The following is a 20,646-nucleotide window of genomic DNA, read 5'->3' as shown; positions in this document are numbered from 1 at the left end:
ACCGCATGCATGCGGCTGCCATGTTTTTCGGATCTGCCATAAAAATATGATCGTAATAACAACCTACTAGAGCTATCAACCTCTCACATTGGCTCGGTATTTACGCTTATAATTAAAGGATCTTATGCTCAAAACTTAAGGTTATTACGCTCCAACCCGGAGATGCGTCCACCAGTGAACAACATGCTAGATTTTTTAGGCGCTCGCCGAGTTAAGTCATCAGCTGCCGCATTAGTTTTCCCTCACTTGTACTGAATATTATAATCAATTAGTAACTGGTGCGCGCTCGAAAAGACGTACAGTCTGCAAAGCTTGCTGTGCTGAGAAAGGGGCTTTCCTTTTGCTTAACATCTACAGTGAGTTGTAGATATATGTTTTTTTTAAACGAACCAGGCAGGAGAGCTGTCGATTATATTAATTAAGAAGAAGTGGTCCGGACTAGACTAAACAACAAACAACATGCGGTTGGATTGAGACATCAACACGCCAACACCATACAACTCAACCCGTTGGTTGGATTGGGACATCAACACGACACCACACTCACCGCCGACACAGAGTGCCCAAACAACACAGGCAGCGGCAACCCCACACGAGAGCACACAAAACTGCTAAAGGTCATCGTTATCAAGCAAGGATGCAGAGCATCCAACAACTCCGACTTCCCAAAGCAGCCAATAGGCGAACCAAACAAAAAGCAGACAGACAGCCCGAAGCGAAAGGTCTCAACAAGTCATCGTTGCCGGGCTCAGGCACAGAGCAGCTCCGACTTCCAATCTTAACCCTCCGCCCTGCCTCCGGTTTTTACCCGACCTCCAAAACATTCTGGACCACGAAGAAGGGAGGTTCGCCTCGTGTTATCGTTGCCGAGCCACATCCCCTGACGTAGCAGCTCCGACTTCACGTTGCAAAACCCCCACCTCCACTCGCATACCAGGCACCGAGAAGCGAAGCAACCGCCGAAGGCAAAGTCCTGGCCGAGACGAACTTTAGAAGCGACGCCTTCAGGAAGGGAGTGACGTCACTGTGACGCCACTGTCACCTGTCCATGATGGACCGGGTTTTCACCCAAGGAAGATAGCGCTGGGGATGCGACACCCTCAACAGGGGAAGCGACGCCCATGGGCGTCACCGTCGCCGAGACTTTCGCCCAAGAGCCCCCAGCACAACGTCTGGCCGAAACCTCGAGACACAGCAAGCTGCCTTCGCCGTCGCTGGTACCGACGTACCACACAAATGATGAAGATTTTGGACCTGCCGCCACCACCACCACCCTGCGCTAGCTCGATCCACTAGCCGATGCTGCCCCAGATGAGAGGAGGTCCCGCCACCGCAATTCCGGCCAACTGTGCAGGCCTGCCGGCGCACCAACGCCAACCTCCACCCCGGCTCATGCGCTAGCCCGGGACCAGCCTGCCGGCGCCTCCGACGGATGGCATGCGGAGGCCGCCAACCTCGCGCGCCAGATCCAGCCCACTGCGCGTCGACGCCGCTCCCCCTGGGGGCGCCAGATCCAACCCTCCGCGCATCCGGTACGCGAGCACACAGCCCAGGCACACCTCCAACCCCGAGCAGCAGCGATTGCCGTCGCGGCGCGCAGGCGCCGCCACCGGGCCAGCCTCGCGGACGCGCACCTAGCCGCAGGCCCGTTGCCTGAGTGGGCGGACGCCGCCACCGTGGGCTGGACGCGCGACAAGGCAGCAAGCACCCGCCCGACGCCTTCACCGCTAGATGTGCGAGCAACCCGCCAGCTAGCTCCGGCGGCGGCAAGGCAAAGAGATGGGGAGGGAGGGGAGTTGGCAGCCGCCCGAGACGCGAGGGGGCGAAGCCGGGGCCGACCACGCCGACGAGCAACTCACGGCGACCTTGGCGGCCGCGCCCGCCCAGATCCGCCGGAGGGAGACGAAGATGCCCCGCCGCCGCCCTCCCCGCAAGCAGCCGGACCTTCCGGCGGCCAGCTCAGGCAGCGGCGCGGCAGGGAGAGGCCCACGAAGGGGCGGCGACGGCTGCTAGGGATTATGGGGAGTGTCCGAGTCGCCCGACGCGGGGGCAACCAGGACGCGGGTTGTAGATATATGTTGGGAGTCAAAGTGCTGGCTACTCAGCAATCAGCACTCATAAATAGTTGTGTGCAAACTATCAAACGTGCATTGTATGTGGATTATGTCTGGGTTTTTCATAGTTTGCGCACAAAAAATCATTCAGAGAAAGCAGCACTGAGTGCTGTGAATCAGGTCTGTCAACTGGACTACTGGAGTCGATGCCAGTTGTTTTTTGTTCTGCTAGATTTCTAGGAATTTCACCATAAATAGCATTGCCCTGTTATGTTGGTAAATTTGTTAGAAGCATACTATTTGTAATTATATATATGTTCTATGAAAGCAAACCTTTGCAGATGGATATAGATCGATACACAGATGTGCACACATATCTATATATGCATAGGATATATTTATGTACATTTGTGCAATTATATGGGGTTAATTATCACCATGTGTAAATGTATGGGACTGTATATGGTAGCACATCTTGTATATTCAAATATGCAAAAAGCGACTTGTATAACGTATCAATTACATCCATAGTTGGTCTTCATGCATATGTTAAGTTGTATATATGACACTATGTTGTCCGTTATATGTACTTGTACATTTGATGTAGAAAATGTATACATATATCTGTGCATATGTTTACCAATCTATACTACTAAATTGTGAATATGTGTATATTTAAGATCCATGGGTATTATATGTACTTTTTTTGGTTTCTGTGTGTATGTATATATATTTCAAGTGTATAATTCTAAGGTAAAACATGACCTAAGTTGATAGTTCTTCTATGCATAATAAATGCATTATTTAAGGTTGAGATACCTTTTTTTACTGATAATTGATAATATGGATATGGAAAACATACAGATAAAAAAGCCAAGAATATGTTGACCATTGACTTGTGGAATCACGAAGTAAATAATATATTTTCGTGTTAAGTATTTACACATTGAATATGAAAAAAAAACCGTGCAGGCAAATAAGATAATGTAGACATGAATTGATGGGCTGCAATTCAATTTTTGGGGAGGTTGGACATGAACAAATATACCTGTTGTGCTGCATCTATATATTGCGCCTATGCATGCCCACAGGCCACATCACAAGCATCGGTTTCCAACACGTACGTACGAAGTCCTTACTGAAGCCCATGCAGCACCACCAACCACACTGGTGCTTCAACTAGCTAGCTAGTAACTGAAATGCTTGAGATGCCTATTGGAATCCAGAGAAAATGCTAACCTCTCGTCAGTAAATTATTTAGAGGCCTGTGGCATAATATTGAATGAACTTGCAGTAATACTCTCTCTCAGCCCCGGCCGGCAACTGCTTGAAATTCGATGGAACTGGCCAGTTCTGAACTGCCGCCGCCAGTTTACCGAGATCACATGGCAAGTACTCAATACATGACTGCACAATATATTAAAGTAACACTTGGACCTCACCATGATGAACGCGTACTCATCATAGGGACCTTTTGATGCGTGTGAAATGCAGTCTTGTACTCGTCCCCCGTCTGCTGCCTTTGTGCCTACGTACGTAGGGACCTCTTGATGCCTCAGCATTATGGGCTTATTATATGGCAATCATGTGTTGATAGTCCACACAGAAACCCACGCGTGCGTGTGCCATCATCTTTCTTGTGCACTAAAAACAGCATTATGCATGGAACGAAGTGGCGTATATGTGCTGGGCCAAGCTCGCGCGAGACCGGCTGCACGTACCTAGGCATCCAATCACTGCCACGTACGATGATCATCTTGCCGTATATATGCTACCGTACGTGTCGAATCATGGCTTCATTTAACGGGTAATCACATGCTTATCAGACACACTGAATTGTTTCCCGGCCGGGTAGTATGTCCTACGTCCACCACATAGCTAGAATCCAGATCTGTCCACGACCTTTGCACCAAATGGTGGTCCATTCTAGATTTGTCTCTGTGTCCCTGGTCGACAGCTTTGGTTTTGCTGTGATCGGGGCGGGGCACATACTTGCTATAGAACTGAACAACATTACATCATAAGCAAAGAAATAAAATGTGAGTGCATAAATGCATAGAGAAACTATTTTCATGCAGAATTGTGAGAGAAAGTGTATACAACGGTTACAACACATCTTACAGTATAACGAAATAAATAACCAAATATAAAGCGGAAAACAATGAAACAATCAGAATTTAGACAACCAAGTCATAACTTGTAACTGAAATAATTAAAACTTCACTTCAATGGTACCTAAGCCCTTAAGTGTGATGGTACATACCTTAGCACATTCAAACCAGGGCATACCTAAGCCCTTAAATGTGATGGTACCTTAGCACATTCAAACCAGGGCATACCTAAGCCCTTAAGGGCTGATTTGGTGATTAGGGATCCCTAGGGGATCCATGGGGGAGGAATCCCCTTGCAATTCAATTTTGAATAGCAAGAATATTTCTTCCCCTCGGGATCCCCGGTCACCAAATCAACCCTAAGTGTGATGGTACCGGCCTTAGCACATTCAAACCAGGGCATATAGACCTGCTATGGTTTCCAGTGCCCACAACCAAACTGCTAGTAGTGTGCAAATTAACCTAGCAGTGTAAAACAAAAAAAGGGCAGACTCCTCACTTTTGTGCACTTTCTGTTTTGGACATAAGGATAGTCAATATGGTACTGTTAAACCCAGCTGCATCCTACATGTGAAAAGGTGACAATCTTCAAAACATTATCAATTGCACGAGACATGAGACACTTTGTAGAGATGCATAAACTCTAGGTGGCTAGATGAAACGATGAGTAAACGACATCACACAGTAGGTAGAATCACTTGTGTGCATGCTCCAACCACAGGCCAGTAGGATGGGATGGCAGGAGGTGGCCTTGAGCAGCTGCCTGACGTCCTCTCACGTGCCCCTTAGCTTGCCCGCTTCCTCCACCTCCTTCCATCCCTCAGTTTTATCTGGGAACTTCTCCTTCATCTTATCAATTAATGATCCCCTTTGCCTCATCGATCCTGGACAAATTTTGCTCTCGTGGTGGAGAGAATAAAAGGTAACTAATGTGACAGAGAAAGCATGAAAGGATTTTAAGAGGACTGGTGCAGAACACGTTGCTCATGTTGAGTCAAATGAAAACTTTAATAATCAACATGTCAGGGCAGTGTTATTTACCAATAGTCAAATAAAATAAACATATAGGATGGATAAAGAGCACCACAAGTGAACTGATTCAAGTAAAAAGATAAGAATAGATCAAACAATTTCGTTGGCATTATACATACCCCTGTAACCTTTACAATACTATCCATGCATCTTTGGCAATCCTGGGATCAGCATCAGAATAGTGATTAGCAAACCCAACTGCGCCTCTGCTACCCTAGCAAGCATTCCAGATAAGAAGTGCTCTTCTTTTTTTTACATTTGGATCGATCTTCGATTGGTTAATTTCACTGGTCTACAGATTAATAAGCCAAATTTAACAAGACAATGAAGTAAAAATATAAACAAACAGTAATCTAAAAGAATAAATGTTGACGATTCAGAAGAACAAGTAATTTACTTGATGATGATGCATGCTGATGATGGGATGATTGAGCGATGCACGCTGCCGTCTAGTCTAGTATGCACATGCTCTACATCTGCTTGTCCCTGCACTACCGGAATCAACCTCTTCGCCGAGTGCCGGAAGCACTCGGCGAAGCCTTAAAAACACTCGGCAAAGGCTTTGCCGAGTGTAACACTCGGCAAAGAAGGCTCGGCAAACAGTACATCGGCAAAGACTTCTTTGCCGAGTACTTTTTTTCGGGCACTCGGCAAAGATCTTTGCCGAGTGTCAGGGTGCACTCGGCAAAGAAAAGCGACCGTTACGGCGCCGGTTGACGGAGACGGCGGCTTTGCCGAGTGTCAAGGGTGACACTCGGCAACGAAGATATCTTTGCCGAGTGTCCTCCTGGTAGCACTCGGCAAAGCCGCCTTCTTTGCCGAGTGCCACTTGGGACACTCGGCAAAGAGCCCGCCAGGGAGGGTCCCCATGTCAGGCTCTTTGCCGAGTGTCTCAAATGGCACTCGGCAAAGCCGACCTCTTTGCCGAGTGCCAGCGACACAACACTCGGCAAAGAACCTAAGCCGGTGCCCAGGTCTGTGCTCTTTGCCGAGTGTTTTGACCCAGACACTCGGCAAAGAGCCTCTTTGCCGAGTGTTACACTCGGCAAAGTGACCAGTATGTACCTTTTTTATTTGTTTTTTGTTTTCCATCCACACAAACAGAAGATATCACATATATATCACATATATACATCACAGATATCATCACAGACATAAATAGCCAACACAAACATAAAACCGTGACCACAAACATAAATATCCATCACAAACATAAGTGTTCAACACAAACATAAGTCTCAAACGTCGCAAGCTCTCACATAAGTATCAAACAGAAACATAAGTATTATACATAAGTTGTGAAGTCTAAAACAACGACTCATGGAGGTGGGCGGTTTGGCCGGGGTTGCGTTGGGCTGAACCCTTCCGGAGGGTTGTTGGATGCCGCCCCAGATTGGCCCTGCACAAAGAAGAGATAGCATGTGTTATACCAGATGCATTACAAACATCTAACTACAATTTTGGTACTCACAGGAGTGTGGAAGAGAGTAGGGTCAACTGGGGGGAACAATGGAGGTGGCGGAGCGATGCCCTGTGCGGCGCCAAGGCTCTGCATGTACTGGAACATCTCCGCCATCCTCTGATCAGCCGCCGCCCGCTCCGCCATTATCCTCGCCTCCATCTCTTCTAGTTGGGTCTGTAATATTACAAGCCAACGTTATAGTAACTCAAAGACTAGGTATATAACTAAAGGAAGGACGAGTTACAGAAGCACTAACCTCGAGTTGTGAAATGCGATGCTGTGAGCTGTCGTGCCGAGGTCGAATGGCTGGGCTCGAGCCAGTGCTCCTTGCTCTCACCTGAGACAGAGTGGGAGTGGAGGACGAGTCGATTGCCCCGTCGGCAATCCAGTACCGCCCATGTCTCTTGCCTCCTCTGACCCTCATGAGCACATCGGGGTCGATAGGCTCGGTGCTCGGATCATAGTCTGGGCCATGGACCTCCTGCGCCATGGCGGTGTAGTCATGGAGGCGGCTGTAGACGGCGGGGTTGGTGTAGGCCTCGGGCCCGTCATCCGGGTTGTAGGTGACGTCGGACGTCGCCTTACCCTTATGGGCCATAGCATAGGCCGAGAAGGTGGAACAAGGCCTGCCACCATGTGACGCCGACTGCAACGAAAACCAACGAGATAGTTAGAAATAATATCTAACTTAGTGCTATATATCGAAATAAAAAGGTGGCGTACCCATGCTTCGGCATATTGGCCCAGGCTCCGGCTGCCTTGGTGGTGCGAGGGCCCTTGCATCTGCAAACGCCGTTCCCGGCTAGCTGTGTGCACCTCGTCCCACTCAGCCGAACACCACGTATCCACCATCTGCTCCCAGCAGAGAGGATGTGCGGCGCACCAATGTGGAATCACCTGCAAAGTAAACACATAAAGTGCATATCAGAAGATAAAATAAAATTCATGCATGGAGTACTGGTACCAAACATGCATGACTTTACCTGCAGGTACTGCTCCCTGGTCAACGACATGGTTCGGGCTTGAGGTTTGGTCACCTTCTCCCCAAGGACGGAGCCGTGGTAGGTGATGATGGCCTGGATGCGGGCCTCATAGTGCATGTCCACGACGAGCTTCTTACAGCACGTGGTGGCCACCACATCCGCCCTAGCCTCGTATCCAGCATCGCATCTGAAGAAATCCTGCATACAAAAACGATGTATCCATACATTATTTCAAGAATTTGCAACGAATGCGACATATTTTATATTATACTAAGACTTACCCACAGCTCTTGCCTCCTGATAGTCGTTCAACATATCCGCTACCCCCGCATCCGCGTCATAATCCTCGACACGTTGTCTCAGCACCTCCTCTCTCGTACGATGCGCTTCACTATGAAATATCCACCGAGTATAGCCCGGCGTAAATCCATTCTTCCAAATATGTTCTACCATGGTCTTCTTTGGTTTTCTTTTCCGGTTGTCACATTTGCTGCACGGGCATGGGACTAGACTAGCTCCTTTAGCAGCTTCGCCATATGCCCGTTCCACGAAATCATCGGTCTTTCTAATCCATTCAGTGGTGACATCGTTCCTTCCTCTACGGCCCGTGTACATCCACTCACGGTCCTCCATCCTATAACATATTTAACCAAAGCCTATCAACAAAAAAATCCGGCAGCACCTCCCCTGCACGGGGAGGTTTTCAAAGCCTGTAAATATAAGTAGCAGCACGATGGCTGACATCCACACATATACATATCCACACATATACATTAATGCCTAAATAACCACATAAATAATTAGAAGACTTACCTAATGCATGCAAAGTGAGGACTAAAAACCTAACTCTATTTCACAATACACAATCAAACACAAAAAACCTAATTCTATTTCACAATACACAATCACAATACACAATACACAACCACACATATACATTTATTTGACAATATTTAGCAACTAAAATGTGAAAATTAGTTTATACCTATTTGCTCGGCGTGGACGGTGCACGACGGCGAACGGGCGTGACGGCGTGGAGGTCGTGAGCGGTCGACGGCGTGGAGGTCGTCGGCGCGGGGTCGTCGGCGGTCGTGGGCGGCGCGCGGGCGCGCGGACGAGCGGCGAGCGGGCGGCGTGGGCGGCGCGCGGGCGCACGGCGAGCGCGGGCGGCGTGGGCGGCGCGCGGGCGCACGGCGAGCGCGGGCGGCGTGGGCGGCGCGCGGCGAGCGGCGGGCGCGCGGGCAGCGCGCGGCGAGCGGCGGGCGCGCGGGCGGCGAGGGTGGGGGCGGGGGCGGGGGCGGCGAGCGGCGGGCGCGCGGCCGGGGGCGGCGCCTGGCCGGCGGCGAGGGTGGGCACGGGCGCGGGGTCGGCGGCGAGCGAGCGCGGGCGTCGGCGGCGTGCAGCGAGTGAGCGTGAGTGAGAGAGAGAAGAAGGAGAACCGGTCGGATTGGCTAAGTTTATGTTCTTTGCCGAGTGCCCGCGATGCGGCACTCGGCAAAGATTTTTTTTTTATTTTTAAAATATGGTTTGCCGAGTGCCAGATCGGCGGCACTCGGCAAAGGCGCCTTCTTTGCCGAGTGCCATCCAGGGGCACTCGGCAAAGACTGCTTTTCACTTCTTTGCCGAGTGCCACCCCGGGACACTCGGCAAAGCCTACTTTGCCGAGTGTCAACCACACGACACTCGGCAAAGTACATTTGTATTTTTTTTTGTTTTAGGCACCAAACTTTTTGTGGTATGTTTCTAAACTATATAGACCTACATGTATCATTTTGGGACAATTATAACAGTGTTTGCAATATCTAGTAGATTTAGTTCGTTTATTTGAATTTCTTCGGAAAATTCAAATTTGAACTGCAGGTCACTCGAAACTTGGAAAACCGTCCATGAAAAAATGATATTCATGGTACTTAGCATAAGTTACGACCGATTTCAGAAGCGTACCGGAAACTTCGAGCAACATGCTCACTAAACATGGCCGTGAACTTGGCATCCACATGTTTAAAAATTGTATAAAACACAAACAAAGTCAGAAAATCATGAAACTTGTCCCCGTGTCATGATATCATATGTATAGGCTATGATAAAAATTTTAGAGTATTTGGAGAAAGTTGTGAGACAGTATGTGTAGAAACCTAAGAGGACTACACATGAAATCATAGAGTTTCAATGTGGATCTCTTAGGTTTCTACACATAGTGTCTCACAACTTTCTCCAAATACTCTAAAATTTTTATCACAGCCTATACATATGATATCATGACACGGGGACAAGTTTCATGATTTTCTGACTTTGTTTGTGTTTTATACAATTTTTAAACATGTGGATGCCAAGTTCACGGCCATGTTTAGTGAGCATGTTGCTCGAAGTTTCCGGTACGCTTCTGAAATCGGTCGTAACTTATGCTAAGTACCATGAATATCATTTTTTCATGGACGGTTTTCCAAGTTTCGAGTGACCTGCAGTTCAAATTTGAATTTTCCGAAGAAATTCAAATAAACGAACTAAATCTACTAACGATTGAATCTCTGTTATAATTGTCCACAAATGATACATGTAGGTCTACATAGTGTAGGAACATACCACAAAAAGTTGGAGAGACAAAATCAAAAAAATAAAAATATACTTTGCCGAGTGTCTAGAGATGACACTCGGCAAAGAATTCTTTGCCGAGTGCTAGATGTGGGACACTCGGCAAAGAAGCCTCTTTGCCGAGTGCCAGCCGTTGGCTCTCGGCAAAGACTGACGGCCGTCAGCTCTGGGACGGCCGCTGACGGCCCTTTGCCGAGAGCCCCGTTTGCCGAGTGCGTTACACTCGGCAAACTTGTCTTTGCCGAGTGCCTACCTGTGCCGAGTGTTTAGCACTCGGTAAAGGGGCTCTTTGCCGAGAGCCTAACTTTACCGAGTGCGGCACTCGGCAAAGCCTTCTTTGCCGAGTGCCCGACAAAAGGCACTCGGCAAAGAATACAACACTCGGCAAAGCCTCGGATTCCGGTAGTGCTGGTCTGCATGCCCACTGTGGAGCGCGCGGCCATGCCAGGGCCACCGGCGCCGTCCGCCACCCCCTCCCCCCATCGGCCAGCATGACGCCAACCGCCACGGGCCAGTCCGAGGGTCTTTAGGCCCTACCACCGGAGGAGAGAGTTGAGGCTACCCCATTAGAGGTGGCCGGTGAAGTTGAGGTGTTCGTGCGGAACGTCGACGGCGCAAGAAGGTTGTCCACGACGGGCAGCGATAGTCCCAGCGACAACCGGCTCCGGCGGTGCTGGGGAACAGCGATAAACTGCCTCTGTAACAGTGGGTGGAGGAGACGGTGGTGTCACCAACTCTTACATCCATCGGCACTGTTGGCGACGAATCCGCCTCTCCCATCGGCACCGACGGTGACGGGAGGACGATAGGGAGGCCGCATTCAACCATCGGCAGCGCACTACCGCTATCTATCCAGCATAGATCGCGCAAAAGTGCACGTTCTGCACTTGAATACAGCGTGTAGGGATGGCGTTCATCGGTGGGATGACTGCATCTTGTCCAACGGCGTACGCCTCCAACAGCGCATCATCGACGACATGCATGGAGAGCTTCACGCGAAGAGGAACATTTTTGCTCCATACCTTTCTTGTCGATTTTGAGACCAGGGCCTCCGTTCTTCTCAAAAACAGCGAGCAATCTTCTTCTTCTCCATCTGTTCTCGCGAGCACGTGCTCATAACGTGTTGTATAATAGTGAAAACAAGTTTAGGAGAAATGACAGCAACTGTTGTATTCCAAGAATTATTACACTTATATAAAAGTGAAGGGGTGCATCTTAAAAATGTGTCCCTTGGAGAAAAACTATTGTACCCTTAGATTGGTCACACATACGTGATATTTTGTAGAAGGCCAATCCGCCCTGTGAGCTCCGCCACTGCCACTGGTCAGCCCGACGGAAAACAATGGGCTGGCCTTCAACTTTGCCGGGCCGCACCGACACTGTGGGAAGCCACCAGGGCACGACCGCACGACACGCAGGAAGCAGTCACCCAGCCACACGTGCGTACGAGAAATTAGAAGAAAAAGCAAATCAGTGATTAGTTGCTCAGCCGACTAGAATCGACTATATTAGAATCGTCTAGACACTTTAAAACCTTGCTCAGCACTCAGCAGTACTGTTCCACTGCCCGAGCAACGGCAGCAGCACAAGCGGTTCTTGCACCACGAGATCGAGCCAATCGAGCTCTCGTTTTCGAGCGTCCAGCTAATCTTGCTCACCGTCTTCTCTGCTCCGAGCTCTCCTCTCGTCACCGGTCGAGCAGCTGACGCGTCTGTGTGCTCTCCTACGAAACAGGACGCAGCTGGTGCGCGAGGCGAGGCGATGGCCAACCTCAAAGACGCGTCTGTCTGCGTGGCGATGGGCATCGCCCACATTCTCAAGCCGCTGCTTGACTTCCCCGACGGGGTCCGGCCGCGCGCTCAGCCCCGTCCTCGAAGCCGCCGTCGCTTTGCTCATCACCTCGCTCCCGCCCTTATACCTCATATGCATCATCCTCATTGGCCCCGGCGCCGGCCGTGCTGGCGGCCCCCGGTGCGGCAAGGAGGTTCGCTTGCTTTCCCTGAATCATGGTGTCAGCCGTTCTTGCTGTGCTTGCCCTGGCCCTCATCGCCTTGATGTTCCTCACCGGCGACGAGCTGCCGTGGGGTGCTCCGCCCAGACGGATGGATGCGTTGTTCTAGAATTTCGATGATGTCCGGACCATTTCTCTGCTTTGGTCAGTAGATCTTGATATATTTTTTTTTTGTTATTAGAAACCTTGCCGCGGGGTCTGTTAGAATGGAAACGAAACTCCCTCCTCTGACTTTGCTTGAATGGCAAAATCCCTCCGGCCTTGTTCGGTTTTCACGGATTGGAGACCCGGAATAATTCCTAGCCGGATTACTTCTCTAATTTATATAAATTTTGATGAGTTGGAACGAAACCGGGTTTATTCCAATGGAAACGAACGGCCCCTCCTTCAATCTCCATCGACACAGATAAACCTCCCTCACACACTGCGACCACAAACGTCGTCTTTCCCGTTGATGCTGGTTGATTGGTGCGCCGCCAGTACCGCATGTCGTCCTGCTCCGTGTCCACGTAGCTCCTGCTACTGCCCCGTCGGTGGCGACTGCAGCACCAGCGCCCGCGCCCGCGCCGACAACAGCAGGTGGATCGCCGTCGCCAGGTCCTGCAGCTCCGCCAGCCGCCATGGCTGATAAGTAAAAAACTGAGTCCCACCGACAAACGTGATTTTCGGTTTCTTTTTTTTTTCCCTGACAGCTTCTCGCCCATCATGCACTGGCTGGCTGACGTTTATCGGCCACCTGAAGCCACGACGCCGGCGCGGCCATCCTCCTCAGGATCCGGCATGGCTGCCTAGGCCGAGGTCGGAGAGATCAAAGACGGTGAACGTGTCACAGTCACTGCCCAGGCCAATGCAAGGTCGAAGAGAGGAAGGCCGAGGGTCGACAGCAGGACAAGCGGAGGCCGACTAGATAGACGACGCGCCATTCATGAAGAGCATCCGAGGAAGAGGTTAATCTCAGTCTCAATGAAGACTAAATAAAAGAGGGATATTACTATTCGAGCAAATTAAAGCACGAGGGAGTTTAGTTTCCATTTTAACAGAACGCCGCCGCACGTAGTACGGTTTCCATCTTGGAAGCCCACTCCACTCGGCTGCTTTCTGCAATAAGAAAATCTCGTCACCTTATTTTTCTGTGCGGTCCGATGTATGGTAATAAATATAGACATATATATAAAAGTTATATTTGTAAGTTTGATTACGAAATACGAATTATATCTTGGATTCTGGAACGGAATTATATTATTTTTCTAACAATTACTCCAGTAGTTGGGACAAAGAAAGGAAGGATCCTTACTGGATTACAATCAAGGACGAAAAAAAAAATCAAAGGCAAACGGTAGAAGCGAAGTGGTCCATATTGGCTGCTCCAATTCCACGTCACGCCCCCCGTTCGATCGGTTCAACGTTCAAAGATGCCCTGACATGGGACGGGCCGATCAAGCGACATACAGGACGTCCTAATAATTCACCTCAGAAGTATCGATCTACAGATAACTAGAGGACACGAAGGGTCTATGCTTTGTGCATGCTACAGAAAATTGCAACTTAATTATGACAAGGCTGCTAGCTACTTAGCTAGTAACTAGTTCAGTGCCCGTGTGTTGCAACGAGATCATATAATAGCTCGATAACTTATATATACAAATGTGTGTTATACTGTTATGAGATGGAGTACGACATCCACGAGCCGTCCGGGATGACGTTGAAGAGAAACTCGGGCCTGTGACACACGAGCACTCACCTAGTAGTGTAGTATACAAGATTTAACAAGACAATTTAAAGACAAAAATTCAAGAATGATCTTTCATAGACTACTGTAAATTCATGACTAAAAGCTCACTGTAATTGACTTGCTTGAAGAACACAATAATACTACTGTGAATATGTGATACAACTTAATCACAGTAGTAAAATTACATCTGATGTTGTATTTGGTAAAAAAATATTTTTTCAGAGTTCAGAGCCAACAACTAAACTCAAGTGTTACAAGGTACAACGAACCTTACTATTCAGATTATTAATATAAAAACTCAAGACAGGTGTAATCCTCAAACAATTATAAGCAATGTGTATAGGAATTTTAGACATAATGGTGCCTACCACATGCTTTAGTATTTAGATTATTAACACAAACTCATGACATAATGACCAAAAAATATTAACACACAAACATGGACATAATGTTATTTAGGAATTTCAGACATATATAGAGGTCAAATAAAGGAATTTCAGACAATGAACAATTATCATCATCAATAGGCCAGACTTCAAATTCTTAATATATGAACTTGACATATAATAGTGCCTCTAGCAGTGTCGCCATAGTTTAAAAGCAGTAATATGGCATAGAGAGGAGAGGAGAGGAGAGAAGAGAAGAGAGGAAATAAACAATATCTATTGCTTTTCATATAAACTCACAAAGTTATATATATTCCAATCCCATGGAGAGATGAGGGGAGGAGAGCTACAAAAGCCAATCCTGTTTTGTTTCTCCTTTCATGCCTAACCCTATGCAGCAGCATATTCATCCAAGAAACCAACAACCTGTAACATATCCCTTATTATCCTAACCATTACAAACTTGTCATTAAAATTAAATTCAGTACTGACTAATATTATCTCGATCAATCTTCAAGGACATCGAGCTCGATTTTGCTATGCCACAGAGAATGGTGCATGTGCACCCTTCTTCCTTATATGCATCAGGTGGTCTAAAGTTGGCTTTAACCTTTAGCCCACCTTACATTAGAGATTTGGACATCAAAAGAAAGCTAAAACATTCTAAAGCTTTTAGATCTCTAAGTTTAGAAGAGGGAGGCAAACATGCCCCAGAATATTGGAGATCGCAGCTACTGCTATCACCAAGTAACACACTAAGATATCGAAGACCGCAACTGCTGCTATCACCGTTTAAAGTACAAGATTCAGTGGTGGTGCTTTTGCTTCTACCTTAACAACTAAGATCTCAATCCATCTTAATTTGTCCAACCGAACTCTGAATGAAAAAAAAGAATCGCATTTTAGGAATGATTGACGAGTTAGCACAATGCAGGTTCAGAACCTTTGGTTATTTCCAAAATAAAGACTTGCATGTATGGCTATAACAATTTATACTTTTAAAAATGGATACTTATTGAGACCTGATAACCACATTTAGCTAGCTTAGCAGGAGGGAGCATGCTAACTCATAATGCCTTGTAATTACTGAACACTGATGAACCAGTGGAGCCATACCTCATTGACATCCTCAAGTAGCTCTGACAAACAAATTAGGGGACATGACAAACAAATTAGGGGACACTACCTCTGCGTATCTGCACAAGGGCCCAAGAGAGGTGGGGCCCGACCATAGGAACGGAGCTCTCAGCTCCCACATCGTGCACCAGTGAATGCGAGCAGCTGGTCTGGCCTTCCAGTAATCCGATCTGCATACAGTGTGATCCAGGATTCACGTGGATAAGGATGAAATCAAGAGAGCGCTAGCTAGGATCACACGCCAATAGCACAAGGAAGGAAGGAATGAGCGAGCGAACCTTGAGGAAAACATCGTCGACGGGCTTCTTTGTGTGGCTCTCCGTCGTTGGTCGCAACCCCCGCCACCGCCCTCACTCGTCGCACATCGCGCTGTGGTCACGGTCAGGGCTGCCCTTCCATCCGGTCGACCGGTCGAGCATGGGGCGATCAAGCAGGACTCGAGGAGGAGGTAGCGGATTTATGGCGACGGATCGAGGTAGCGGGGCCGAGTGTGGGTTGTTGGCTTGTTGCGCCCGTGGGCGTGGCAGGCGGGGGGTGGGGGCGGGCGGAGGGATCATGAGCTAGAGGGGGAGAACGTGGAGGGAGTGGGCAGTTTGGAGGGAGATCGTGGGGGATTCCTTTGTGCGAGAGTCTGGGAGTGAGCGGGTGCTCCTGAGATGGCTGAGATCGACGATGAACAGGAGAGCACGGAACGGAGACGACGCTAGCAGGAAGAGCTAGAGGGCGAGGGCTCGCTGGGCAGAGAAAGCAAGGGAGACTGACCCTAAAGCCATGGTGGGTCAGGGTAAGAAGCGTGCGGTCTCCTGGCAGCTACTTGGGCCGCACCAAAGAAACACAGCCCACGCGACCTATGTCGTCGTCATGGCTTACACATTTTTATGACCATACCGGCCAGCCAACATAGCTTCTACCGGCTTATAAGCCTTCCTTATTCAGAGAAAGCAATCGTGGTCAAATGCTCCTACCAGTGTCAAATTGAGGCAACTTTTTGCGCGAGCAGACGTGGGTCCGGTGTGTGCAAAACTAAGGGTGGCTGTCACGTGAGCGCCCGTAGTCTACAATGTGGGCCCAACGTCCAGAGTGTGTGATGGCTTGCACGATAGGAATGGGAATAGGGGATTTTGTCACATGGGACCGGAGTGCCCCAAGTCAGGAGTTGCTCGATGTCCCGCGTCACAGAATGTGATGGTTTGCCGGACAGCAGCGGCGGAGGAGCCATTATGGCTTAGTGTGGCATCAGCCATACCTTACTTTTAATAACTGTCATATCTTCTACTATAACAACAAAATAAGACGTGGTGTAGTGGATATTGTGTCTCTAATCTAGAAGCAAGTCTTGAGTTCGATTCACAATTCTTACATATTTCATTTTTTACTGCCGGACAGGGATGAGGGCAAAACAGGAAATAAAAAAAGGCAGAACGGCAGGCTACCCTTACCGCCTTAATAAGTAGTAGAGATAATCTTTACTACTATTAAGGCTGTAAGGGGTAGGCTGCCTCCCCTGGTTCTGCCTTCACCGTCCGCTCGCTTCCGTAAATCTACACTGTCTGCCCGCCCACGGCCACGTTCGTCCCCCCGCCTCCCCCTCCCCCTCCCCCACCCCGCGTGAGCCGCCTCTGCCCCGCCTCCCCCCTCCACGGGTCGAGATCGATCCTCCTCCCAAATCAAATCCCCAAACCTCGGGCCACTGCTTCGCTCCTCCTTGCCGCCATGCGGTTGAGCGCCGACGAGCAAGCCCGACGCACCCTATGGCTATGGAGGTCCGCCGCAGGGTTCTGCCGCCGGGAGGCCCCACGGCGCCAGCAGGCGACCGGCGGCGAGGGGCAGCGGGTGCGTGTGCAGGCGGGGGACGCGCTGCTGCTGCCGATCCGGCACACGAACCTCATCTTCTCGGCGCTGTTCGCCGCGTCGCTGGTGTACCTAATGCAGCGGTGGCGGGAGAAGATCCGCGCCTCCACGCCGCTCCACGTGGTCTCCCTCACCGAGATCTTCGCCATCTGTGGCCTCGTGATGTCTCTCATCTACCTCCTCAGCTTCTTCGGGATCGCCTTCGTGCAGTCCTTCGTCTCCAACAGTGACGACGAGGAGGACTTCATCATCGACTCCCGCCACGGATAGGCTAGCTGGCTAGGCGGTCGAGTCCGTTCGGTGCTGCCGTGCGGGAGCGCTTGCTGTCTCCGATTCCGTCCCGTTTGCTTTCGTGGACTGGTTCGGAAATCGGAAGGCATTGCGATGAGATGCTGCGGAGGCGGCGAGAAGCTCACTCCCCGGCGATGAGCAGAATCACAACAGTATCTTAATCTTTCTTGCCTCCTCGTTCCCTGTCTCCCCGGCAAGCCTTCGGTCGCATCGGGGTGGCGAGCTTGCGCTGTCAGCGGCGAACCCCTCCCCTGCCCCCGCAGTGCTTCCGCCTGCTGGCTGGACTCAGGTGAGCAGTGTGGATTTTCGGGTTCGTGCGATGCGGTCGTGGGATTGACGGATGTATTTTCCCATTTATTTATTCAATTTTGAACTGCCAATTAAAGTTCTACTCTTGATTTTTTGTTCTTCAGTTCGGCCCTTAACAAGAGAACGAACACCATGCCGATGCGTGGCATCGATTTCAAGTGGTGCGTCTGCACCCTCTCGTCTCGCCGTTTCTTCCCTAACTCGCCCCCCTTTTAATTTGAAGATCCATTCTTCTATAATGACTCAAAGGTTGACTGATTGAGAGGCTGGGTTTGGGATTCATTGCAGGTATGATGGGTTCTTCCTCTCCATGCTGGCCACTAGCGTGTATCCTACTCTACCCGATAATCCCTTACCAACTTCATCTATACACGTGGAACTCAAATTACATTTTTTTTCTAAGTGTATGTTGATATGTTCTTCTAATTATTAGTCGGCTAATAAGTTATTAGCTAGGTTAAAATTATATTATTTGTGCTCAAGTTTTTAAGCTTTCATTATACAACCTATCGTTACTGAAGAGAGCGTTGTGCTATTAGTATTTTACTGTATCTAAAATTATTGTACCACCACTTGCAGAGACGGCCAATATTCATGGCCTCCAGATTTTTAATACCAAGGCCAGCAGCTCACAAGTCACAAGATGGTATTTCTTTTTGTCCACCCCTCCTCGCCAAAAAAATGTAACGCCCACTTTGTGATTGCTAGAAATAATACCAATAGAGAAAACAATTTCTCTTTATGTGAGTTTGATCTTTATGCATCATCATATGTGAACACCATGCCCAAAAACAATTAATAAAAAAAAGATATGCTACTAAACCATTGCATCATGCTGAATATTTTATTTGTGTGTGTGCATTTTTGTGACAATATTATAATAATGTAAAAAGAAATATGTTAAATATCCAGATGGGGATTTAAATCCTAAAATAATCCTAGAATTAAGAAAAGAGAGAAGGAAAAGATTATACAAAATAGAGGAAAATAAATATATTAAATAATACATTTTGTTCCTACTAATATTTTAATTTAGGCATTTAACTCAGGTATGAAGCTCACAAACAAGTTTGAATTCAAAATAGAGATTTAAAAGTGAAAAGAAAAGAAAATGAAAAAAAAAAGAAAAGAAAAAGGGGTACTGTGCTTGCCTGGGCCGGTTTTCACCTTTTCGGCCCAGCTTCTGATCCCTTCTGCGCGGCCCACTCCTCCACCGCGCGCTTCCACTCTCTGCCGCATGGGGCCCGACCGTCAGCCACGTTGGAACCGCGCGCGTTGCTGTCAATCGGGGCCCACGTGCCAGTTCCTTCCCCGCACACGCGCGCACACGAGCGCTCTCTGCCGTATGGGACCCGCGGGTCAGTCGCTCAGCTCCTCACAGCACCGTGCAGGGGATTCGCTGCATCACGGCCGAATTCAACGATCCGCGCGCGGATCGTGGATTCCGTTGCGGGACCTGGGTTAGTGTTGGCCAGGGCTATTTAGCTGTAGAGCGCTCGGTCCCCTAACCACCGTCGGGGACTATTACATCGCACCGCCGGGGAAAACCCAGAAAAGTGCGCCGTGAAGTCGAGCGAGGGCTCCGCTGTCATTGGCGCGATTCTCTTCACCATAGGTAAATTACTCGCCCAAAAACCCTAATTAGCAATCTCCGCTAGGCGTAGCATCGTTCCATACCGGTAATTGTTCGTCTGGGGTGGCGTATTTGGATACCGTCGCTGCGGGTCCGTCGAGCGACGCGACCTGATCTCTTCGGCACCAGATTTGGGGTGCATAGCACGGCAGCTCATTCCCCATCCTTCCCTCTTCGCGTAGAGCCAATTCGATTAGAGCTTGGGTGTGCAGGGCTCTCGGACGTGGTTCCCGGCGATGGCGCACCGCCGTGGGGGGGCCCTGGTCGTCCCGTCGGCCATAGTCTGGGGTAGAAGACGCTGTAGCCGCCGTTACCTGTTGGATGTGCGGCTCAGATTGGAAACCAGCTACTGATTCGGGCGCGTTCGTCAGAGACCGTTGATTAGAGATCTGAGGGTAGGGACTAGATCTGGGCGTTATAAAACCCTAGCCGTTGATTCCCAATCCAACGCACTGCATCACATACCGATTCGGGCGTGGGCTCGATCTAATCGGGACCCTCGGTTGACAATCGGATGGCCCTGACTGCACGATACCGCTTCGACGCGCGTTTTGCTAAGGAACCCTCGGTTTCATTAAAATCAACCCGCCGTCCATTGGTCACTATGCGCTGGGTGTCTGGATTCTTACCCCGAGCCCCCTGTGCTTCACAGATATTGAGGCCCAGTCCAGTGACAGGATAAAATGAATAAATGAATTAGAAAATGTATTTTTAATACAAAAATAAGTGCTAAATCTTCAATAAATCATAGAAAATTCATACTTGCTCCAAATTGAGCCATTCCACTTTCTAAATTTTTGTAATTTAATTCTCTATCACTTAGAGTCTCTGTTTTGTCATGAAAACAGTAAGAAAATTTATTTCCCATATAATCCTATTTAAAACACATAAAACCTTTGAAAATGCATAACTTAAATTCTATAACTCCAAAAATTATGATTCCTGTTCCTAGAATTTTATTTTTGTTATGTAGAATATTTCTGTGCATTTTGTTCTTATGTTTGATGTAATGTTAATTTTGCCTATACACTGTTTGTTTGTAATGCTACGACTAGCGCGAGG

General features: G+C 48.9%; 1 pseudogene; it reads left to right on the top strand.

The window, feature by feature from the left end:
• The first annotated feature begins 1,382 nt into the window (after positions 1-1,382).
• On the top strand, positions 1,383-11,138 carry LOC109942463 (atherin-like; annotated as a pseudogene).
• Positions 11,139-20,646: the final 9,508 nt, after the last annotated feature.

This window comes from Zea mays, chromosome 9 (genome assembly GCF_902167145.1).
Source record: "Zea mays cultivar B73 chromosome 9, Zm-B73-REFERENCE-NAM-5.0, whole genome shotgun sequence".
NCBI lineage: Eukaryota > Viridiplantae > Streptophyta > Magnoliopsida > Poales > Poaceae > Zea > Zea mays.
Note: the sequence above shows the minus strand (reverse complement) of the source record. Positions and strands in the feature narration are given on the sequence as shown.